General features: G+C 41.0%; 1 long non-coding RNA gene across 1 annotated transcript in view; it reads right to left on the reverse strand.

Annotated features, from left to right (window-relative positions):
- Window positions 1-26112, reverse strand: part of LOC150040334 (uncharacterized) — a 74995-nt gene extending 48883 nt beyond the window's left edge. Inside the window, exon 1 of the long non-coding RNA XR_016534023.1 lies at window positions 25979-26112. This is a non-coding gene — a long non-coding RNA (uncharacterized LOC150040334). The remainder of the gene's footprint in view (window positions 1-25978) is intronic.
- Window positions 26113-26374: the final 262 nt, after the last annotated feature.

Consider the following 26374-nt stretch of genomic DNA (forward strand, 5'->3'; position numbering starts at 1 on the left):
TTGGCTTTTTTCTATGTATGTGGTACCAAGGAATTTAAGCTGGGTCTTCAAGCATGCTAGGAAAGCACTCTACCAATAGGCCAAACTCACAAGTAATTAATGGGTCACCTAAAAAAGTCATGCAGGAGTCAGGCACAGTGGCTCACACCTGTATTCCTAGCTACTCAGGATAGTGAGATTTGAGTATCAAATCTTTTGTGCCCGAGCACAAAAGAACCTGAGAATCTTACCTCCAATTAGCCATTAGAAAATGGGAAGTGGGGCTTGGCCTAAGGTAGGATGATAGTAGCCTTGAGCTGAAGAGCTCAGGGGCAATGTCGGGCCAAGTTCAAGCCCCATGACCCACCAAAAAAAAAAGAAAGGCAGGAACTCAGAATAAGAAAAGCTTAGAAGCTTGGCATACATTAAAAAAAAAAAATCTTAAAAATAAAAAAATAATCAACTAAAAATCATTAAGTAGAAACCTGATGTATTTCTCCATCAAATTGTTAAACATCAGGCTCAGCTCCCCAACTCAAAGAAATAGAGCAGCAGATTGGATCAAAAAACAAAATTAATGCTGGGTACCAGATGGCTCAAGCTTATAATCCCTCAAAAAAACTGAAATGGCACTGTGGCTCAAAATGGAAGAATGGTAGCCTTGAGTGAAAAAGCTGAGAGACAGTGCAGCATTCTGGTTCTGAGTTCAAGACCCTTGGCCCATAAATGAACAAAATAAACCCTCCAATCATTTGTTTCTTCATTGCAAGGAGATCTAGGATTCAACCCTATCCAAAGTTAATAAAATAATCACTAAATGGAGAAAAGAACATAGGAAAGACTTCTTAGAAGAGGTAAGAATTTCAAAGAAACATAAGGAATGCTCACGTCTGGTTGTAAAGGAAATGCAAAACAGAACAACTCAGAGATTCTCTCATTCAGTTAGATTATCTGATACTATGAATATGAACAATAACAAATGTTGGTGGGAATACTTTTATTAACTTAAAAGTTTGTGGTTGAATCCTCATTCTTGTACTGTTTGGATCTCATAGCCACATGTTAAGGATACCATACACCTTCTGTTCCTTTGGTCTTGACTTGTCTCACTCAACATGATTCGCTCTAGATTCATCCACTTCCCTGCAAATGCCATTATTTTCTCTTGTCTGCTGACTATATAGAATTCCATATATATACACACCACATTTTCTGTATCCATTCATCTGGAGTAGGGCATCTGGATTGTTTCTATCGCCTGGCTAATGTGAATAGTGCAGAGATAAATATAGCTGAGCAGATGTCCTTTATCATATCTTGGGGGACTCAATATTTGCATGCCCAATGCTATAGACATGGTATTTGAAATATAAGCAAAACTACATAAACATAAAAACCTATGACTCTAGGGCCTGGAGTTTGGCCTAGTGGTTAAAGTGCTTGCCTACCATGCACGAAGACCCAGGCTCGATTCCACGGTACCACATACATAGAAAAAAGCCGGAAGTGGTGCTGAGGCTCAAGTGGTAGAGCTCTAGCCTTGAGAGAGTCCAAGGACAGTGCTCAGGCCCTGAGCTCAAGCCCAGGACTGGCAAAAAAAAAAAAAAAAAAAACCTATGAGTCTATAGATGTAACATTTTATTTCATAAATTAATATGTATCTATGATATACAAACCCTTAGCCTAATTTTGACTGTTTTAAAAACTAAGTGCCAATGAGTATATATACAGATTCTCTTCTTGAAGACTTACTTGTTAAACATGCCATTTGAAATATGATGTAAAAATCAATGTTAATAAATTCTTTAATAGGGGCCAGGAGTTTGGCCTAGTGGTTAAAGTGCTTGCCTAGCATGCACGAAGACCCGGGCTCGATTCCTCGGTACCACATACACAGAAAAAAGCCAGAAGTGGTGCTGAGGCTCAAGCTCAAGCTCTAGCCTTGAGAAAGTCCAAGGACAGTGCCCTGAGCTCAAGCCCAGGACTGGAAAAAAAAAAAATTCTTTAATAAAAAAAGAAAAAAAAGTTTGTGGTTGAGCATGAAACAATACCTACTATAAAAACAACTATTAACCACAAGAAACTTGAAAAAGGTGATGTGGCTCCAACTGGTGAGCTGTAGCCTACCAGCAGAGCTGAAGAGCTCAGGGACAGTACCGAGGCCCAGAGTTCAAGCCCCATGACCAACAATAAATAAATGCATTAAAAACAGATGCTGGCAGGGGTATGGCCACTGTCCTACTGTTGGTAGGAGTGTAACTTGTTCAGCCACAGTGGTAAGCAGTATGGAGGTTCATCAAAAGTCTGAACATGGAGCTTCCCTATAACCCAGTAATCCGACTCCTGGGCATTTAATAAAATATCCACAACAAGGACACACTAAGCTACTAGCACAACCATGTGCAATGCAGCATTATTTACCATAGCTACAAGGAGTCAACCCAGGTGCCACTCAAGAAGATGTACAATTCTATGCTACTGAAAAAAGTCTTACTAATTGAAGTAAGCAAGACTCAAAGAAACACATATTCCACAGTCTTCCTCATTTGTAATCATTAGTATCTCTTAGAAGAGGATCACAATAGCTCAAAAGCTATGTACATATGGCTATTTAGGATAAGGTTAAGTGAAATGAACTCCAACATGCAGAAACAAGATTTTGGTCTTTATGGGGTTTGTTTTTTGTGGGTTATGGGGCTTGAATACTGGGCCTGAGCACTGTCCCTTACCTCTAATGCCCTACCCCTGGAGCCACAAGTGCCACTTCCAGTTTTCTAGTGGTTAATTAGAGATAAGAGTCTCATTATCCTTTAGTGCCCAGGCTGGCTTTAAACCTATATCCTCAAATCTCAGCCTCCCAAGTAGCTAGGATTACAGGTATGAGCTACCACACCCTGCTGTGGTTGCTTTTTTTAATGTATTATGTAAAGTTCTTTTCTCTTTTTTTCCACTTGTGGTTTATCTCGTTACTCTATGACTCTGCTACCTAGTATACTGTATATGTGTTTATTTATTTATTTGATATAGGTAAGGGAAAAAACAAGATTTAGAGTGGTGAGTGAGGGAAAGGGGGAGAAAAACATGGAAAGGTTATCAATGTTCAAGGAATAATGTACCCACTACCTGATAAATTTAATAGTAACCCTTCTTCTATACATTACTCAGACAATAAATACAATTTTAAAAAATTGGTATTCCAATACCAAAATAAAAGTTACAGACAATAGTAAGCCCTAAAATTGAATTTATCTATTGTCTTAGAAGTGGAGAAGTAGAAATAAATACTGCAAAAACTATGGGTAACCACTAAGAAATAAAAAGCATTTGGTTCCAAATTTTTGGTGCAACATAAATGAATAAAAAATTATACAATTTCCTTCTATTAAGTGACATTGGTATGTCAGATTACTGCTCTCTTAACTTTTACTATCTCCATACCAATTCCAATAACCAAATTAAACAGTGAAAACATGTTTGCTTGTTTGTTTTTTTGTCAGTCCTAAGGCTTGAACTCTCAGTGTGGGCACAGTTCCTGAGCTCTTCAGCTAAAGGCTACATCCTTATTCCTTGAGTCACAGTGCCACTTCCAGTTTCCCAGTGGTTAATTGGAGATAAAAATCTCATGATCTTTACTGCCTAGGCTGCTTGGAACCTCAATCCTCAGATCTTAGCTTTCTGAGCAGCTAGGATTACAGATGTGAGCCACTGCAATCGCCAACGGGCTTTCTTACGTTCTTTTGGCCTACTACAATACTTGCCTAGCAGGCATGAAGAACCTGGTTCAATTCTTCAGTACCACATAAACAGAAAAGCCAGAAGTGGTACTATGGTTCAAGTGGTAGAATTTCAGCCATAATAAAACCCAAGGATAGTGCTTATACTCTTAGTTCAAACCCTAGAACTGGCAAAGAAAACAACAACAACAACAACAACAAAAAGAAATATCCCCCCCAAGAATATCATTTCAGAAAATGTCTGGTGATGGTACATCGGTAAGGACTTCAGTACAAGCTATCTTGGAGACAAATGTGAAATCTTATTAAAAGATAAGTTTACAAGTATAATTGCTTTAATGTGGTTTGTCACAGATCTGTTGCTCTATGAATTTTTTTCTAAATAATGTTATAATCTTAAGATAACCCAAGTCTCTTGTTGTGCTTCTCTGTCCCCAATCTACTTCTTTTTCTAGTTAAAAATATCCTCCCCTGTCAGTGCTGGTGGCTCATGCCTAGCTATAATCCTAGCTACCCAGAGGGGCAAAAAACTGGTTTCAAAGCCAGTCCAGGAATGAAAAAGCCATGAGACTCCTATCTCCAATTAACCACCAGAAAAACAAAAGTGGTGCTATAACTCAAGTGGTAAAGTAATATCCTTGAGCTAAAGAGGTCAGCAGCAGTGCCCAATCCCAGAGTTCAAGCCCCATGACCTATCTTTGCCTTCCCCCTCCAAATATATCTTCCCTTTCTTTTCCCTCCTCTCCTCTGCTTCCCTTACTTTCCCTTTTCCAGATCCTAGGCACTGTCCTTAGGGACTAGTCTTTGCTAAAGACTAGTGTTCTACCACTTGAGTCCCAGCATCACTTCTGACTTTTTCTGAGCAGTTCATTGATAATAATTGTCTCATGGAATTTTCTGCCTGGGTGAGCTATGAATTGCAATCTTCAGATTTCATCCTCCTTGAGCAGCTAATGGATTATAGGTGTGAACCATCAGAGTCTGGCCAAAATATTTTTGTGAACAGAGGCTATACCAAATTTAACAGTATGTTGTAACATGTGAAATGATGTAAGAAAATTTAGCTGGCCAGCTATTTAGACAATGGCCTATTCAAAGACTTAAGACACTAAACTCAGAAAGGACTGAAAACACAAGTAAGTAAACATCCAAGGATTTTTAAGAATGGGTATAAATGGCAATAGACACATTAAGGAAAGGTTAACATCTCTAGCCATGAAGAAAAGACAAAATCAAAACAACACTGAAGGTTAAAGTGTGGCTTAGCAGTACAGTGTATATGGTACCACAGAATTGGTACCATATACACAGAAAAAGCTGGAAGTGATGCTGTGGCTCAAATTGCAGAGCACTAGCTTTGAGCAATCAGTGTCCAAACACAGTGCCCAGGCCCTGAGTTCAAGCCCCAGGAAGGGTAAAACAAACAAACAAAAAAACCACACTGGGATTCCATCTCACCATAGTTAAAATGTTAATTATTAAGACTACAAACCACAAATACCATTGCTGATGTGGGGGGAAATGGAACACAAATACTCTGTTGGTTTATACACTTTTTAAAGCAGTTTGAAGATTTCTCAAAAAACTAAACAGGGGCTGAGAGTTTGGCCTAGTAGTAGAGTATTTGCCTGGCATGCACAAAGACCTGGCTTTGATTCCTTGATACCACATACATAGAAAAAAGTGGTACTGAGGCTCAAGTGGTAGAGCTCTAGTCTTGTAAAAGTCCAAGGACAGTGCTCAGGCCCTGACCTCAAGGCAAGGACTGGCAGAAAGAAAACAACAAAAAAACCCCAACAACAAAAACCACTTAAACAGAGAGCTACCTTATGATCCAGTTGCTCACTGGATCCTGGTTACCACTCCACGAGCATTTACCCAAAAGATTACAAAACATCATACAATAAAACCAATGGCACAACCATACTCACTGAAAAATTCTATGTACCATAGACACACACACACAAGTTAGCCTAACATATAGACAAGTAAACATCTACGGGATCAATCAAATGATACTTTCAGAAGAGCTTCCCTCCCTACTCACTCTCCATATAGCTCATGTATGTGTCATAGTATCAGAAACCTACATTTGCACAGAGTACTGCACAAGAGGTAAAACAGACAATCGAAAGTCACTGTAAAATGGGAAGGTTTAAAAAAGGCTACTATGGCAGGTACTACGAATCAAGTTCATATTCAGGGTTAAAAATGAAGGCCTCAGGGCAGTGAGTTTGGCCTAGTGGTAGAGTGCTCGCCTAGCATGTATGAAGACGCGGGTTTGATTCCTCAGTACCACATACATAGAAAAAAAGCTGAAAGTGGTGCTGAGGCTCAAGTGCTAAGCCTTGAGAAAGTCCAAGGACAGTGCTCAGGCCCTGAACCCAAGCCCAGGACTGGCCAAAAAAAAAAAGATGGTCTCAGACAACAGATTAGTTAAATTGAGTATTTACAGAAAAAAGGAATAGAAGTATAAGAAGAATCTGAAAGACTGAACTATGCCAATGTCATTGTAGATAGCTTTCAAGTATTTAAATCTGGGCAGCTTGTGGAAGTCTTCAGATACATTTTCTCAACTGTTATGTTTTCCTTTTGTAGAAAGCTTTAAAACTTCATACAAAGTTCTGAAATTATTGCTTAGTTTTCTCTTCTGTCCTTGTTCAATGTATTTTTTCTGGGAGTCTGACATTAGTTCTCTGGCTTTGTATTTTTCTATTTTTCTTATCCTTATCTTCGGATAGTTTCTGGAGAATTTTAATGATAACTTAAGTTTCAACTCTTGATGTAAGCACAGAGATCTTCCTCCCTGTATGGCTATTGTTTTTACTGATTCTTACTTCTCTTATTATACTAGGATTATCTAAATTTTTTTAAAATGTTGGTTCCTTCATGTGTTGCTTTGTCCTTTACTCTTTTTTGATACTGGTGTTGATTTATTTTGTGTGTGTACACAAATACCTTCTTACACAATGTTCCTCACTTCACCTCCCTACTCAAACACTTACCTAGACAGAGGTGAACTACTCAGGGACAGTCCCAGTCCCAAAATTCAAGTCTCATGAGTGACCAAAAGAAAAAACAAACAAACAAAAAACACTGTAAATCTAAGGCTCAAATGGTAGAATATTAGCCTTGAGCAAAAAACAACAAAAAAAGTAAATAAAAGTTCAAAACCTCAAAGATAGTGTCCAGGCACCACTGAGTTCAAGTCCTAGGATCAACACACATGAGGAGGAGGAATGGAAAGAAAGATAAAGAGAAGGAGAAGGGAGGTGAGGGGTATGCAGGCAGGGAGGGAGGGAGGAATGGACATAAAAAGGGAGGAGAGGCTGGGAGTTTGGCCTAGTGGTTAAAGTGCTTGCCTAGCATGCACAAAGGCCCAGGCTCGATTCCTTGGTACCACATACGTAGAAAAAGCCGGAAGTGGTGCTGAGGCTCAAGTGGTAGAGCTCTAGCCTTGAGAAAGTCCAAGGACAGTGCTCAGGCCCTGAGCTCAAGCCCAGGACTGAAAAAAAAAAATTCTGAACAGGCTGCAAGTTTGGCCTAGTAGTAGAGTACTTGCATAGCACCCACAAAGCGCTGGGTTCGTTCGATTCCTCAGTATCATGTACATGGAGTAGAGCTCTAGCCTTAAGAAAGCACAAGGAAACAAAAAAAAAAAAAGCTTCTGCACAGAGGATGAGCAAGGAAGCCTCTAAATTTAATGACATCATCAGTAAGCTGAGGTTAACAGACATCTACAGAATTTTCCAACCCACAGCAAAAATTATACATTTTCTCAAAGGCCCATGGAATTTTTTTCAAAATACATCATATCAGACTTCACACAAAGAACTTAATCAGATACCAGAGGGTTACTATATTCCCTTGCCTTCTATCTGACCACAGTGGACTCAAATTAATTCTGAATAGAATAGCACAGTATAAAAACTACTCAAACACAGAGAAGCTAAACACCATGCTACTGAATAACACTTGGGTCATAGAATAAAAAGAAATCAAAAAGTTCCTTCAATGCAATGAAAATGAAAACACATCAAAGAAAATCTTTGGGGGCCGGGAGTTTGGCCTAGTGGTTAAGGTGCTTGCCTAGCATGCATGAGGACTCGGGTTTGATTCCTCTGTACCACATACATAGAAAAAAGCCGGAAGTGGTGCTGAGGCTCAAGTGGTAGAGCTCTAGCCTTGAGAAAGTCCAAGGACAGTGCTCAGGCCCTCAGCTCAAGCCCAGGACTGGCAAAAAAAAAAAGAAAATCTTTGGGACACAGCCAAAGCATTCCTAAGGAGTTAAATTTATCTCCATAGGAGCTCATATTAATAAGACAGAAGAAACTCAAGTAAATAATCTCAAGATGAAATTAAAGCTTCTAGAAGAATAAGAAAAAATTAAATCTGGATTAAAAAAAACAAAACAGGATACCTGTATACAATGGGACTTTACATGGTCACCAGACAAGATATAAAATAAAGGCATTTGCTGGCAAATGGGTAGAATTAGAGCTAAACCTACTTAAGACTAGAGGGTTTTGTTTTTGTTTTTTTGCTAGTCCTGGGACTTTCCTTAAGGCTGGCGCTCTACTGAAATGCCCAGATTCAAGTATCCCCAAAGATGATCAGGAGACCACCACTGAAACAAAAAGCAAAAGGATCTTTATTGCAGGGAAAACTCCAGCCTGGACCCACACTGTGGGTCCCAATTTAGCGGGGCTAGCTGCAAGTCCTGAATGGCATGGGTATCGGTTTTTAATGGGCAAGGTTTAGGGGAGATCCTATTACATTATATTTTTCTGAAACAATTGTTTTAAGCACACATTCTTTGCATTTCTATGATCACTACTAGGGAACCTAATATTATGGGATGGTAGAGGACTTTAAGGAAACTGAAACTCACTAATGGCTCTTTGAGTCTGCAAATTTACAGCCAGTAATGGTGCCTTTCATCCCAGTCACTCATTACCACTTGAGGCACAGTGCCACTTCCAGCTTTTCTATGTATATGGCATTGAGGAATCGAACCAGGGTCTTTATGCTTCTAACATGCCCTGTATTTTCTTAAGCTTCTAAAACAACAGAACATATTCAAATGAGAACCTCTGGGAATGACTATAGCCCTGAAAAATATGTATAAATTCATTAAGTCCCCCAAATTAAAAAAAAAAAAAACCAATTATGAGTAGACATTCCTGGTCATTCTATCTTCCTCCACTCAGAATAGCTATCACCAATAGGATTAACAAGCCAGGCACCAGTGACTTATGCCTGTAATCCTAGCTTCTCAGGAGGCTGAGATCTGAAGGATTAGGGTTCATCTTTTTTTTGTCCAGTCCTGGGGCTTGAACTCAAAGCCTGGGAACTGTCCTTAGGTTTTCTCAAGGCAAGCACTGTATCATCTGATCCACCACACGTTTCTAGCTTTTAATGTGTATGTGGTACCAAAGAATTGAACCCAAGGCTTCATGTATGTGAGACAAGCACTACCACTATGCCACAATTTTGGCCTCTGTGGACTGCAGTTCAAAGCCAGCCTGGGTCCAAAAAGTCCATGAGACTCTTATCTCCAACAATCACACCAACAGAAATGATGGCTTAAGTGGTAGAGGGCTAGCCTTGAACTGAAGAGCTCAGGAGCAACCAGGCCCAGAGTTCAAGCTCCATAATAGACTCCCCCACCCCCAAACAAAAACCCTCAAGTGCTGGTGGCTCCAGGTCACGGGCCTTGGACTCAGCTTGAATGCTGGTCTTAAGCTATTTTGTCAAGGCTAGTGCTCTACCACTTTTGAGCCACAGATCTACTTTTGGTTTCTTATGATTAAAGAAATGAACAGTCTTGCAGCTTTTCTTGCTCTGGCTGGCTTTGAATTGTGATCTACATATATCAGCTTTCTGGGCAGCCAGGATTACAGTCTCTGGTGAAAAAAAAAAATTCTAATATAGTGTTGGTGGGAGATGAACTAGTAAAATTTCTAAAGTAGTATTATTTTCCAAGGAATAGAACTACCCTAAGATCCATGATACTATACTTGGGTATTTATCTTTAACTCAGGATAAAATAATGACACACACCATGTCTGTCACAGTTATGGACAATTAGTCACTAATAATAATAGCCTTTGTGAGAATAATGCAGTGTGGCCATATATAAATATACACACAAACAATAAAAGTATGTTATCAGAGAAGTGGATCAAGGGAGATAAAGTAACAGTTTTCATATTTTCTCTCATGTTAGACCTAAAATACAAATACGTGTAAAAAGACCCATGGTAATATGCATATTGCATGCAAGAGTGAAATTACATGGTATAACATCACTAAACAACTGATAACAGCAATTGGCGGTGGTTCACACCTATAATCCTAGCTACCCAGGAGGCTGAGATCTGAGGATTGAGGTTCCAAGCCAGCTCGGGCACAAAAGGGCCTGAGATTCTTATTTCCAATTAAGCACTAGAAAATAAAAAGTGAGGCTTGGCTCAAAGGTAGGGCAGTAGCCTTGAGCTGAAAAGCTCAGGGACAGCCCTCTAGGGCAGTTCAAGCTCCATGACGCATCCTCCTCCCCCCCAAAAATTGGTAACAAACTTCAGGAAGCTGAAATATGCCCTCACTGAGGAGGTAGTGGGGTGAAGACTACTGAAAGTGGAGAAGAAGCAAAGGTTGAAAATGCACATCACACACACACAAAATCACTGGCAAATTTTTTATTTTCTTTGTTGTGCCTGTTATCTGGGACTTAAAAGCATGCTTCTTACATAGCCCTTTCTTTTCAAAGCTGTTACCATACCACATGATGCACTCTTATACTTCCAGTCCTTCTTCTCTGGCTGGACTAATTCCAATTTCCATCGTTTGTTTATTGGTCTCAAGTAGCTTGAGCCACAGGCACTTGGATATCAATATTCTTTATTGACATGGAATCAGTAACATTAATAAAATAAAACAATGCATAATAAAGTAAAACAATACATAAAGCAGTAAGTATTGCTTTAAAACACTCGAATTCTAAAGTAAATCTATAAAAACTCAGGAAGACAAGAGTTCAAAAGCCAGAAGAGGAAGAAATGTCTATGCAACTCATCTCCAATTAAACACTAAAAAGCCAAATATGGAGCTGTTGCTCAAGTAAAAGAGGGCTAAAAAACCTCAGGGATGGTTCCAAGGCCCTGAGTTCAAACCCCAAGACTGATAGACCCAGGCTATCAATACATATAGTCACAAAGAAATCCTAAGGCTTAAGAATTACAAAAAGCTGGGGCTGGAAGTTTGATCTAATGGTAAAGTGTTTGCCTAGGATGCAAAAAATCTCAGGTTTAATTCCTCAGTACCACATACGTAGAAAGTGCTGGACGTGACGCTGTGGCTCAAGTGGTAGAGCTCCAGCCTTGAGAAAGCCCAAGGACAGTATTCAGGTCCTCAGTTCAAGCCTTAGGACTGGTGGGGAAGAAAAAAAAAAATTTAAAGGCTAATGACTTTTCGACATCAATCTGACATTTAAAACAACTAGTAAACTTAAAGAAAGCAATATCGCTGGGCCATGTGCCACTTTTAACCCTACTACTGAAGAGATCATGATTTGAGAATGGCAATTAGAAACTAGCCCAGATAGACAAACTCCAGACTCTTACTTACAATTTATCAGCCCAAAGCCAGACATGGAGGTACAGATCATGACTGGTGTTCAAGACTGCACTTATACCCCAAATGCAAAACACAAAGAAGCATACATTTATACAAATAGATAATCTTGAAACAAAGTAAAATTTGTTTAGAGATGCATAAGGAACAAGTGATTTAATGAAATAATTTTAGTCATATTTAAAACAAGATAGTAACTAATTTGTCCAGTAATCAATGGAGTATTAAGACGTGTGCAGATCAGCATGAACTATACTACATTCCTATATAATTATCACAAAAACCTGTGGACACTGCCTATTATAGTCCTCAATTTACCTGGCAAGTTAGTAACGTTAACTAAACAGTGAAAGATCCTGAGATACATACAAATGCTACCAGAACAAGCAGAACAGGACCAACGGAGGGCTACAACAGATGCCTACATTGCAGGAACTTAATGAAAAGACTAGAATTGGAAGAGTCCTTGAAATCCACAGTCACTTGCTGTTAATCCTACAAGGGCACCTCAGATCTTGAAGCGTTTGGCTAAATCTAATGAAGCTGTGCATTTTCTCCAGCAAATTGTCCTGGACCCCATTCCAATATAATGACAATGTCTCAAGAATGAATCTGGCACTCATGCCTGTAATCCTAGCTACTCAGGAGACTGAGATCTGAGGATTTTGGTTCAAAGCATGAAATTCTCTGAGATACATCTCCAATTAACCAGCAGGAACCCAGGAGTAACACTGTGGCTCAAGGTGTAGAGTGCTAGCCTTGAGCTGAAGAGAGCTCAAGTAGAGTACCCAGGCCTAGATTTCAAGCCCCATGACTGACCAATGACAAATGACCATACACTCAATGGTTTCTCTCATTTGTAACAATTAGTACACATTTAAGACTCTCCTAGCTATGCACAAAAGATCATATAGGAAGCAAGAGATTTATCTTTGTGATTGTTAATGTATTATGTTATTTCTCTTTTCTTCCCCTAATGGTTAATCTCATGTGATTACTGTATCTGACTTAGTTATATTGTATACATATTTGTTCTACTGTATATACATTTATTTGAAATAGGAAAGGAAAGAAAGGAAGAAAACAAGATGACTAGGAGGGGGTAGGGTACAGAAAAGGGTAACAAAAACATGAGTAGGGCATTGTGCAAGAAGTAATGCATCCACTATCTGATAGTGTAACTGTAACCCCTCTATACATTACCCCACAATTAAAAAAAATCACCTAAACTTTTGTTATCAGCACCCCCTTCAAGGATTAAACATTCCATTTCAACAGGAGGCAACTTCTCCCAGGAAGATGTACTTTAATTCTCTCAATTTTGTTGACACAGAAGTACAGTTTAAATATAATGTTCTTTGCTCCAAAACGTTTTAATCTGCTTAATGAGTCTCGACTTCCTAACTCTAGATATCTCTACTCATTTTTTTCTGCTTTCTTTCATCCTTTATCCCTTCCCTTTCTGTACTTAGTGTTATTTTTGATGCTAAAACTGCAGGGACAGGGGAGGGAGGGAATGACTCTTGGTGCAGTCCCTGAGGGTTTGGGCTTTGTCAAAAGCTAGTGCTTCAACACTTGAGCACTTTTGGACTCTGATGGTTAACCAGAAGAGTCTCACAGACTTCCCACTTGCAAAAAAAAAAAAATTCTTAGAAAATATAAATGTGGCCAGGCATGGTGGCTTATGCCTGTAATCCTAGCTACGCAAGAGGCTGAGATCTGAGGATCCAGGTTCAAAGCCAGCATAGGCATAAAAAGGACCTGAGACTCTTATTTTCAGTTAACCTCTAGAAAATTGAAAGTGGGGCTTGGCTCAAGGGTAGGGCGGTAGCCTTGAGCTGAATAGCTCAGGGACAGTACCCACACTGAGTTCAAGCCGACCCACAGAAGTAAATAAATAAATTAAACTAAAAAAGAAAAGAAAATATAAATGAGAGCCAGGAGTTTGGTCTAGTGGTAGAGTGCTTGCCTAGCATGCACAAAGATCCAGGTTAAATTCCTTGGTACCATATACATAGAAAAAAGCTGGAAATGATGCTGTGGCTCAAGTGGCAGAGCTCTAGCCTTGAGAAAAGTCCTAGGACTGTGTGCAGGACCTGAGTTCAAGCCCTACACCTGGCAATACACACACACACACACACACACACACACACACACACACACACACGAAAAATACATGAGAAAAAATCTACAGTTCATAAAAATCTCTTTCACCTTCCCTCTCAGAGCATTTCTTTAAAGAACTTATAGTTTGATATATGTATTTTTTCTTGTCTTTAGATGTATATATATTTTTATAAAATATAGACAGCCTGATCTCAATTTTTCTCTAAGGAATGTTGTCTCAAGAGCCTGAGAGTTCTCTCTTTCTATCTTTGGAAGGTCACTCAAATAAGCTTTGTGCGATGAGTGGTCCTGTACAGCAGTTACGAACTAATTATTGTTTGGGTTGAGAACAGAGCATTCACAGATATAAGAGATTACAAGTGCTTGACTAGGTAAAAGTACTGTGTTCTCCTAATCTTTGTTTTTATGATGTGTACTACATTCTGCTTTAATGCTTACTGAAAAATTTTTAAAGTTTTTGTCTTCTAAATTTATGAAAGAATTGTCTGAATTGACAGATTTTGTTTTCACAACATCCACTAGTTCCTTAACTGTTTTGGAGATGAAAGAAAAGCCCACATGATCCATGGGTACTACGTATGGATATTGCCATGGGAAAAAAGAGAGATCTTTTCATACATACAGAATTGCATCCCCTCCCCTGCCTATGATTTTAGTAGTGGATTCTACCCACCACTACCTCAGAATGTGACAGTTTTTTGGCTAGGAGCTTTTACAGATACAGTTAATTATAACAAGTCATTTTTTAATATAACAAAACATTTTAACAAATAAGAAAACATAACACAAACTCAAAGACAGAGGAAAGTATCTGAGAAACCATCAAAGTCACTGTAGTAGCCACTGAGAAATTAAGTTTCTACCAGGCATTCAGTCTAGAATTTCATTTTGCTTTTCCTACTACAGTAATACATTGATGGCACACACTTTACATCCTCATTAAAAAGACAGATTCTTTACCCTTTTCTTAAATTTCATGAGAAAAGAAGCTAAAAAAGATCTTTCGTTTAAACTGACACATCCTACAGACCCTGGTGTATGATCTCTGATCAGCTTTCCCTAAAATACAGAACAAATATTTCCATCTTAAGGAAGCAGCATATATATAGAAAGCAGTAGTGGAAAGGAGATGCATATATGGAAACCAGGCAAACCTCTTTAAGACTACTATTTCCTCTTCCATTTATCCCCAAAGGCCTGCTTCTAAAAGTATAGCAAGCAAATTGCAAATATCAGAGGACTTGCTGCTCATTGCTTCAATTAAATCATAAAATTATGTCCAGTGTTACAGTAATCTTGTTGTCTATTCTGCTGTAAGTTAGATGCTTTGGAATAGTCATGGAGCCAAGAGAACCACAGCCCTTCCCAAACTACTGGAATAAGCACAAACTTACATGCAGACAGTTTTGTTGTTGTTTTGGCCAGTCTTGGAGCTTGCACTCAGGGCCTGAGCACTGTTCTTGGGCTTTCTCAAGGCTAGCGCTCTACCACTTGAGCCACAGCACCACTTCTAGCTTTTTTCTATGTATATAGTACCAAAGAATTGAACCCTGGTCTCTGGTCACTAGGCCAAAATCCCTGCCCAAGGCTTAAATTTCTATAAAGTAAGTTTTTGTACAATCCAAGTTTCAAAAGGAACAACAACAACAACAAAAAAACAACACTAAAACCACCCAATGTAGTACAATGTGAAACATTCCACACCTCACTCTCATATAAGACTTATTAAAAGAGCAAAGCAGAGGCCAGGAGTTACAGTGCTTGCCTAGCATGCACAAAGACCTGGGTTTGATTCCTTGGTACCACATACACAGAAAAAAGCTGTAGCTCAAGTGGTATAGGTCTAGCATTGAGAAAGCGGAGCAGAGGATCAAGGAAGTGGATCCGCCAAACCCAACAATTAACTGTAAAAACACAGGACAGAGCAATAAACATTAGCTTGTTAGAGACCCTGTAGAAACCCAAGAGGGGTGGATCTGTAGTGGTAACTTCTAGGACCAGGAAAAAGATAAAAGCCCTTTGTCAGGACTTTAAACAAAAGAATTCTGACACTGAACTTTTAAAAAATTGTCCTTTTAATTGTTGTTTTAGTTTTTGGTCTGAGAAATGCTGATTTGTTATGAGGGCTCAAAGCTAATTAGCTACAAGAATTTAATGAAACTCAAACTGACAGGGGGATGACTCACACCTGTAATCCTAGCTACTAATGCCGATCAAGGTTCAAAACCAGCCTGGCATAAAAGGACCTTAGACTCTTATCTCCAATTAATCTCTAGAAAAACAGGAAGTGGGGCTTGGCTTAAGGATAGGGTATAGACTTGAGCTGAAGAGCTCAGGGACCTAGGGATTAGGCAGTAGCCTGGAGCTGAAGAACTCTTTGCTGGAGACAAGAATAATACATGTGTGTGATTGTGGGACTTGGACTCTGGGCCTGTGGCTGTCCCTGAACACTATAGCAAAGGCCACAGCCCAATCCTAGAGCCAAGCCACACCTCTGTTTTCTAGAGGTTAATTGGAGATAAGATTCTCAGGTCCTTTTTGTGCCCCAGCTGGCTTTGATCCTTGATACTCAGATCTCAGCCCCCAGAGTGGCTAGGATTATAGGAGTGAGCCACCAAGTTCTATTTGGGGACAGAGTTAGCCATCTCTGAGATTGTAACTAGAGGCTGAGACAGAGATCAGCGTAGCCAAATTAATCAATGCATATGACTAAACCTATAAAATTCTTCAAGTTTTTTTTTGCCAGTCTTGGGCTTGAACTCAGGACTTCAGCACTGTCCTTGGGCTTTCTCAAGGTTAGATCTGTACCATCTGAGCCACAGCACCACTTCTGACTTTTTCTATATATGTGGTACTGGGGGATAGAACCTGGGTCTTCATGCATATGTTACGCTAGGCAAGCACTCTACCAGCAGGCTAAACTCCTGGCCCATACTTCAGTTTTTAAGGCGTAAGAGATGGGTAAAGAGAAAAGAAATTTTCTTTTTTCCCCTTTTTCTTGTAGCAGTATTGAGACTTGACTCAACTTCATGTTCCAAGTTCATAAGTCACATCTCCATGTTTTTCCTTTGGCTGATTCACTAGAGATAAAGTCTCCAGGATCTGTCAACACAGGTTGGTTCCAAGCCTTAGAATCCTCTGATCTCAGCCTCCTGAGAAGTGGGTGGTAAGAATGTCACAGGCATTTGGCACTTTACCATTTCTTTTTCTTTTTGGTGGGTCATGGGGCTTGAACTCTGGGCACTGTCCCTAAGCTCTTTAGCTCAAGGATACCACCCTACACCTTCAGTCACAGCCCCACTTCCTGTTTTCTAGTAATTAATTGGATGTAAGTGTTTCATGGTCTCTGAACCATGATCCTCAGATCTTAGCCTCTTGAGTAGCTAGGATTGAGGCATGAGCCACCATGCCCGGCTCTGCACTTTACCATTTTTAACAAATTTTAAAAGGGCTAAAAGTGCCAGATGCCAGTAATTCTAGGTATCCAAGAGACTGAGATCTAAGGATTAAGCATCAAGGCCAGGAGTATAGCCTAGTGGTAGAGTGTTCATCTAGCACACACAAAGCTCTGGGTTCAATTCCTTGGTACCACAAATAGAAAAAACTAGAAGTGGTGTTGAGGCTCAAATGGCAGAGCACTAGCCTTGAGTAAAAAAAGTGTCCAAGGGCAGTGTCCAGGCCCCAGGACTGGAAAAACAAAAACAAAGTTCACAATCAGCTAGGAAAACAAATCCAAGATAAATTCCTCTGTAACTAACCACCAAAAAGAAGGAAATAGAGGAGCGTAAAGTCACAACTTTCAGAGAAAAGTCAAGAAAGACTGAGAGCCCCCAGTTCATGCCCTAGTACAAGCACATATGCACAAATTTTTTTTAAAATGCATTCAAAAACTAAAAAAGAATAAAGCTTTTTAAAAATCAGGTTAAGTTCTAGTTCTAATGTTAAGAAGTTGCAAAATTAGAGGAGATAAACATAGATCTGGCTGCATCTATGTCTATCTAGACAGACATTTAAAGTTAGCAGCTATTAGATTTGACATAAGATTTCCCTCCTCTCCTCTCCCTCTCCTTTAGAAAGTATAAAATCTAGACAGTAACTACCCATCTTAATCTTTTTTTTTTTAGAAGGGTTGAGGGGGAGGTCTGAATTCTGGGATGTGAACTCTGGACTAGATACTGTCCCTGAGCTTTGTACGCAAAGCTAATGTTCTTGAGCCACAGCTCCACTTCCAAATATATGTGCGTGTGTGTTTATATATACATACATATACATATATATACATATATATATATTTTAAATTTACTGGACATCAGAGTCTTACAGGCTTGCCTATCCAGGTAGGCTTTACATTGTAACCCTCAGGTATTAGCCTTTGAAGCACTAGGAAAACAAGCAGTAATATACCAGGGCCTGGTTAAAATTTTAACCTTTACTTTCCATTTCCTGTATGGGGAGCAGGAAACGTTTATAACTTTTTTGTATCTCTCACTTCTTTAATCCTGTAATACTAAATTTATCCTTGCAAAAACTTTCGCCTTTGGGCCGGGAGTTTGGCCTAGTGATTAAAGTGCTTGCAAAAATAAATAAATAAATAAAAACAACAAACTTTCATCTAGTGAGACTCTTTTTTTTGTGATATTCTCTAAAATAATTTTCATGAATGGGCCTGAGTCTTTATGGAAACTGAAAAAACTAAAGAAAGCCTTTACCTACCCTCTGGTGACAACTTTATGCTTCCTGACTTGTGTCACTTCTGCAGCATGTCTATGCTCAGTGAATTGCAAACACAGACCTCTAGAAGGAATTCTACCTGTAAGAACAGTAGTTTACAGAGATTAAGGCAAGGGAGAGCTCAGTCTTTGCAGACCCTTATTAGGGTCATGGAGGACAGAGCAATATCCTGGTGGAATATACATGACTCTTATTAAAAATATGAGCCAGGTAGAATGAAGAAGTGGGACAAGCCTGTAACACAGAACAGGTGGAAAAGAGATATTAAAATCCAGCCTGGATTTCGGTCGAAGAAGACCGAGACAATAGGGACGCTGCCTGGCTCTCTCCCACAAAAAGAAAACCAGGGAATCCCACAAGCCGCCTACCTAAGAAATCCACAACAACAAACTCAAGCAACGGAGAAGGACTCAAACTGGAAAAGAAATCCAGATAAATCTTACATCCAACTTTCTCAAAGAATTCGAAACGAGAGGACAACTCCTCCACCCCTCATCGCCGGCTCCAAGCCGAAAAAGCCTAGGCAGAGGGAACAGAGCAGAAACTAGCTGGTCCAGCTGAGAACTCTTGGAAACTCCCAAACTCCAGACCCTTGGCCAGGGGCCCGCCCCTAGAAACAGTGCAAAAAACCAACCGGCCACCCAGCACGCTGAGACTGAAACTCGAAGACCCAGCCGACGGCCCACTATGTGGCCACTTGTTGGGGGGAGAGCCAGTCATGCAGCAGCACACAGCCTCTGGGAACAGGCCAAATACCTGCAAAAACTGCAAACTCTGACCTAGTCAGCAGAGGAATCAATTTGGCTGAGACCCACAGGTATACATACATTCCCAAAACCACTGGTCCCAATCCAAATAAAATCGCCACCTACCAACCACAGAGTGAACTACATCAACAGTTGTCCATGCCTAGGAAGAGCCCAAAGACGAATTATGACATACACAAAGCCCAAAGGGAAACAAGAGCGAAGGGACGAGAGAGATGTCATCATCCCAAGAAATGACACCTGAAGAGACACGAAATAGGACTCAAATCAAGGAGATGATTTTGGAAATGACTAACGAAATTAAGGCTGAATTCCAAAAAAATAAGCAAGAAATTTCCAAGGAACTCTTCAAATTCAAAAGAGAAGTGGAAGAAAAGTTCAATACCCTCTCAGCAGACATGATCAGCTCAGTGTCTACACTTCAAGCAAAAATGGAGACATTAAGCAGCAGATTGACTGATAGAGAATAGAACATCAGGAATGGAAGATAAAATACAAGAGCTGGAACAGAGAATCACCACCTTGGAAAAACCAGTCAGAATCCACCAGAGAGAACTCCAGGACCTGACAGATGCAGCAAAGAAGTCTAATCTTCGTATAATAGGGACTGATGAGGAGGCCGAATTTCAGGACAAAGGAATGCAACTCTTCTTCACCAAAATCATAGCAGAGAACTCTTCCAATCTCAAAAGGGAAAATACTCACAATATTGAAGGTTTCAGGACTCCAAACAGGCAAGATCCTAGAAGGAACTCATTTAGACATATCATAGTGAAGACACTAGACCTGAAAACCAAGGAATTGATCTTAAATGCTGCAAAAAAAAAAAAAAGAAAAGAAAAAGCTATACTATAATGGGAAAAAATTTGAATTACAGCAGATCTGTCCACGCAAACCCTAAATACAAAAAAGCTTGGAAAAACATCATTGATGTCCTGAAGACCAACAACTCCCAACCCAGACTGATATATCCAGCAAAACTAGCATTTACATTTGAAGGAGAAGTAAGAATATTTCACTCCAAGAGAAGCTTTATGAATACGTGCACACTAGACCAGTGCTACAAAAAATGTTAATTAATCGAGAACAAATTGTAGAACATCATGAACCCCCATCAAGAAGCAAATATCTATAATTCACTAAACACAAAAAGGGAAAAAAAAAGAGACAAAAAGACTTAGAAGTAAAAATAAATAATGACAATGGACATTGACCACTTCTCCATAATTTCCCTAAATATGAATGGGCTGAACAATCCAATCAAAAGACACAGAGCAGCAGACTAGATTAGGAAACACCACCCATCCATATGTTGCCTCCAAGAGACCCACCTCACCACCAAAGACAGAAACAAATTTCAAGTGAAAGGATGGAAACAAATTTTTCACCCCAATGCACCATGCAAAAAAGCAGGTTCCACGCCAATGCACCAATGCAAAAAAGCAGGAGTAGCAATCTTAATCTCCAACAAAATTAACTTCTCAGTAAAATCAGTACATAACGATAGAGACAGCCATTATATATTAGTAAAGGGTACAATCCATGCCCATAATATTACAGATATAAACATTTATTCCCCCAACATGGGAGCACCCAAATCAGAAATTATCAGAATCTGATCTGGGCACCCAGATCAGAAATGAAATTAAAAACTTCCTTGACAATCAAGAAACATCACAAAGGAACTTATGGGACACATCAAAGACAGTTCTAAGAAGCAAATTTATCGCACTCCTAGGAGTGCACATTAAAAAGACAGAAGAAGAGCATGTAAATAACCTAAAAATAAAAAAAAAAAACTAAAACACCTAGAGGAGCAAGGAAAAGTTAATTCTAAAACAACTAGAAGGACAGAAATAAAAATATCAGAGATTGAAATAAGATCTACTATACACAAAATCGATGAGTCATAGACAGACCCCTGGCAAGATTAATCAAAAAAAGGAAAGGGGAGACTCAAATAAACAAGATTAGAGACCCCCACGGGAACAATCACAACTGATTTCCAAGAAATTCAGTCTACAATGAATAGATACTACCAGGGCCTATATTCAAAGAAACAAGAAAATCTAGTAGAAATGGATGATTTCTTAAATAAATATAGGCTACCCACATTGAACAATGAAGAGGTAAACAAACTGAACAAACCAATCTCTTACAATGAAATTGTGGAAAAGAGCCCAAGTCCAGATGGTTTCACTGAGGAATTCTACAAGATGTTTAAAGATGAAATAACACCAATACTCTTGTAACTCTTCCGAGAAATAGAAACAGAAGCAGCAATACCAAACCCATTTTATGAAGCTAATATTACTCTCATCCCCAAACCAGGGAAAGACCAACAAAAAAAGAAAACTACAGACCTATCTCTCTACTGAACACAGATGCAAAACTCCTCAATAAAATATTAGCCAACAGAATCCAGAGATAAATTTTAAAAAATCATACACTATGATCAAGTAGGCTTCATCCCACAGATGCAAGGCTGTTTAACATTCGCAAATCAATGTAATACATCACATCAATAGAGCTAAGGGTAAGAATCATGGTAATTTCTCTGGACGCAGAGAAGGCATTTGGCAAAATACAACATCCATTATTCATGTTGAAAGCACTAGAAAAAATAGGAATAAGAGGTACATTCCTCAAAATAGTGAAAGCCATATATGAAAAACCTACAGCCAGTATTATACTGAAAGGTGAAATACTGGAACCATTCACCTTAACATCAGGAACTAGACACAGATACCCACTCTCTCCACTCCTCTTCAATATAGTGCTGGAACCCTTAGCCAGAGCAATAAGGCAAGACAAGGACATCAAAGGGATCCACATAGGGAAAGAAGAAATTAAACTATCCCTATTCGCAGACGACACGATCCTCTACTTGAGTGACCCAACAAACTCCACTCCCAAACTTCTAGAATTAATAAACCACTTTAGCAAAGTGGCAGAATACAAAATCAATCTTCAGAAGTCAGTAGCCTTCTTGTACACCAACAATACAAAAACAGAAGGCCAAATAAAGAAAACGATCCCATTTGCAATAGCCCCCAAAAGAATAAAATACTTAGGAATATACTTAACCAAAGATGTAAAGGAATTATTTAATGGAAACCATAAAAGCCTAATGAAAGAAATTAAAGAGGACACTAGGAAATGGAAAGACATCCCATGCTCATGGCTAGGGGGAACCTATATAGTGAAAAATGGCTATACTGCCAAAATTGATATACAAATTCACGGCAATCCCCATCAAAATCCCAAAGACATTCTTCACTGAAATAGATATAAATAAAAGATATAATCCAAAGATTCATATGGAACAAGAAAAGACCTACAATAGCCAAAACAATTCTAAGCAAAAAGAGCAATGCTGGTGGTATTACAATACCAGGCTTCAAAGTCTATTACAGAGCCATAATAACAAAAACTGCTTTGTATTGGCACAAATACAGACCAGAAGATCAGTGAAACAGAATAGAAGACCCAGAAATAGAACCACATACCTATAGTCAACTTGTAGTTGACAAAGGAGCCAAAAATATACAGTGGAACAAACACAGTCTATTCAATTATTGGTGCTGGCAAAACTGGGCAGCCACATGCAGAAAACTAAAAATTGACCCTAGCCTTTCGCCATGCACAAGCATTAACTCAAAGTGGATCAAAGACCACAACGTCAGACCAGAAACCGTGAAACTGCCACTTGGTAAAGTAGGAGAGACACTGGAACTCATAGGCACAGGCAACAGATTCCTGAACAGAATCTCAGGGTCACAACAGATTGGAGAGAGACTCGATAAATGGGACTACCTAAAAACAAAATTTCTGTACAGATAAAAACATAGTCGGGAAAGTAGAGAGACAGCCAACCAACTGGGAAAAGATATTCACCAATAATACATCTGACATAGGAAAACAAAACATCTCACCCAACCAATATCAACTGGATCCAAGGCAATCTCAGAGAAGCTAACATTGCTTACATGAAGGATGAACAGAAATGGGACAGCATTTGGCCCAGACTAGAACAATGATTCCAAGCTGGTAAACTAGAATGGAAGAGAATCCTTGTTTCTAGAATCCATAGTTAATTCATATTTGGGGAGAGATGGACAAAAAGTTAACAAACTTTCAGGTCCATTCACTAACTTAATGTTAGTAGAGCCAACTTAAACCTCACAAAACTCTTGTCATTCAGCAGATTATGCCAATGGTCAGGCTCTGTCACCCATAACCAGGATTTGCCCATTTTCTTGAGCCTCAAGTTGTTTCTATATGAAATAAGGATGGTTTGTTAAGGCAAATTACTGTCATTGCACCGACATAAGATTCAGTAGTAGAGAATGTACCAAGAGTAGGTTGCCTCTGTCAAATGCAGGTGAGCTTTGAATCCACAGGTTATTGTTCTCTTTAACTCTAAAATGTGTCACCTATAATCTGCACAGGCCTCAGAAGATATAAGCTATCACTCTACCCAAATTACATGCAAGAGAAAAGGGAAGACAAATTTTTTTTTTTAAGGTAGCTGTATTGCTTTACTACAGGAAAGAAAAAGCAGAAAAACACTCCCAACAAACCTAATCATCTCTGATGGAGAGGTGAGGAGGGATGCTATGGTGTGATCTGAGGAGAATTAGTAAAAATAGAGACTGAGCTGGTCAGAGGACAGGGTTCACAGGTAGCTTGAGAGTTCGAAGAATTTCACCAGTTTATGCTATAGTCTAAAAGTTCCAGTAAAATATTGTTTGAATCCCTACCCCTTCCTTTAGGAATTAGGCCCACTCAGCATCTGGGTGGTGGGACCTCACTATATCTACCAAAAAGCCAAGATGGTGCCAGGTAAGCCTAATTCCTTATCTATCACACTGTCACAAGTGGACCCAGAATCTAATTTCATTAGGTGACCACCAACCCTTCACTGTGGAGGTGGGAGAGCTAAAACTACCTTTCTTTCTTACTGGGAAGACAAGTTTCTTGTATGATGTCAGGAAATGGGGCAAAATCAAATGTTTGCAGAAATCACTAGTCTACATAATCACTGCTTTGGGGTAACTGCCTGTGAAAGCTAGGCTGCCTGGAAGAAACTCTACTAAAGACCACAATAAGGTTTGTAATTTCAGGAAATGTATCTTGCAGACAGGAAAGATAGGCAGTCATATGTTGTCAGAATAGTAGGTGTGCCAGTGCTAGTGTATCCAGGTTGCACAATAAGTGCAGTTCCTGGTTTGCAGTTTTGTTCTCTCTTTTCTTTCTTTTTGTGGGTTACAGTGCTTTAACTTGGCCTGGGTGTAGTCCCTGAGCACTTTAGCTCAAGGCTACAATCCTCCTCTTGAGCCAAGCCCACTTCCCATTTTAGAGGTTAATTGGTCTCAGGTCCTTTTGTACCTGTGCTGCTTTTGAACCTTGATTGTCAGACTTTAGCCTCCTGAGTAGCTAGGACTACAGGTATTGAGCTACCATACCTAGTTCCTAAGACTCCAATTAACCACTAGAAAACGAAAGTGGGTTTGGCTCAAGGGTACGGCTGTAGGCTTTGGTTGAAGAGCTCAAGAACAGTGCTCAGGCTGAGTTCAAGCCCCATGACTCACCAAGAGAAAAGAAAAGAAAAAAAAACAAACCTAATGTGTCTCTCACCTCCAACAAGTCCTTAGAGCTCCTGCCTCCTATCTTTATCAGTTCACTGAAACTCAGGAAACCTGGGTTTTTATTAGCTATCCTCTCTCAGTCTAGTTCCCAGAATTCAAATTCACTAATGTCATCGCTTAGACACCTTTAATATATTATATGTATACATTATACATATACAGATTCTATGTAGTTATGACGACATTCAGAATGTCTCAGTTGCACGGTGTGCTCCGGGCTATTTGATCTACCTGTATAATCGGGAGGACCTTTAAGGCACACAACGGGGACAAGCAGGTGCGACGGCTGAACCCACACTCGCGATACCCCAGTGCCCACTGGCGGGAGTTTCCCAGTTTAGGTTCACGAGTGGTGGAGTTTCCGAGCGTCCGTAATGTACCTGAGACTGCAAGCTGAACCTGCGGTCTGGCGGCGCATGGCGGCGGGAAGATTCCCAGCATGGCCGTTAAGCAAGCAAACTTCGACTCCGGTGTCTCAAATACAGGTCAGGGGAGCGAAACCCGCGTCCCGAATGTGCTCTACGCCCCTCGGCCCCAGCAGCGTGAGGACCGCCACACCTGGACCTGCATCTGGACCTGGACTCGGACCCGGACTCCGACCCGGACCCCGACCACGACCCGGACCCCGACCCGGACCCCGACCCGGACCCGGACCACGACCCGGACCCCGACCCGGACCCCGACCCGGACCCGGACCACGACCCGGACCCGGACCCAGACTCCGACCCGGACCCCGACCCGGACCCCGACCCGGACCCTGACCCGGACCCCGACCCAGGCCCCGACCCGGACCCGGACCCCGACTCGGACCCGGACCCCGACCTGGACCCCGACCCGGTCCCGGACTCCGAACCCGACCCGGACCCTGACCTGGACCCGAACCCCCGACCCGGACCCCGAACTGGACCCCGACCCGGTCCCGGACTCTGAACCCGACCCGGACCCCGAACTGGACCCCGACCCGGACCCGCACCCCGACCCCGACCGGGACCCGGACCCGTATCCCGACCCCGACCCTGACTCGGACCCGGACCCCGACCCGGACCCGCACCCCGACCCCGACCCGGACCCCGACCCGGACTCCGACCCGGACCCGGACCACGACCCGGACCCCGAACTGGACCCCGAGCCGGTCCCGGACTCCGAACCCGACCCGGACCCCGAACTGGACCCCGACCCGGACCCGGATCCGGGCCCCTCCCCCTCCCCCACACACTCACAGCCTCCCGCTAGTGTGTAGGCTCCGAGAAAAGCGTTCCTTTCCGAGGTCGCCGCGCCGAAGCAGCCCGTCAAGCTCGGCTGCCACCCTCTCCCCACACGCCAAGCCACCCCGACCACAGCGGCGGCCTGCGCCTACCCCTCCTCGGCCGCCGTGGGGCCGTGGTCGCCCCGTCCGCAGAGAGGATGCCTCCTTCGCCCTCGCCGCGGCCCTCGACAGACGACAAAATGGCGGCTGCCACTTCCCTTGGCGAGGGAAACCGGAAGGGGCGGCAGAAGAGCCCCACCCACCCTGAATTCCTTATGACGTCACACGCCTCGCGATACTCCATTTGTATGGACAGGTCTTACCCAAGTGCTCACTTTTCAGTTCAAGTTTCATGTTACCAAGAGAATGAGAATGAGAAGCTGTTACCTTGGCATAGTGGCTCACACCTGTAATCTTAGCTACACAGGAGGCTGAGATCTGAGCATCAAGGTTCAAAGACAGCCCACCTACTAAAAGTCTGTGAGACTTTTATCTCAAGGGATACGG

This window comes from Megascapheus bottae, chromosome Y, assembly GCF_031878675.1.
Source record: "Megascapheus bottae isolate mThoBot1 chromosome Y, mThoBot2.hap1, whole genome shotgun sequence".
In the NCBI taxonomy this organism is placed as follows: domain Eukaryota; kingdom Metazoa; phylum Chordata; class Mammalia; order Rodentia; family Geomyidae; genus Megascapheus; species Megascapheus bottae.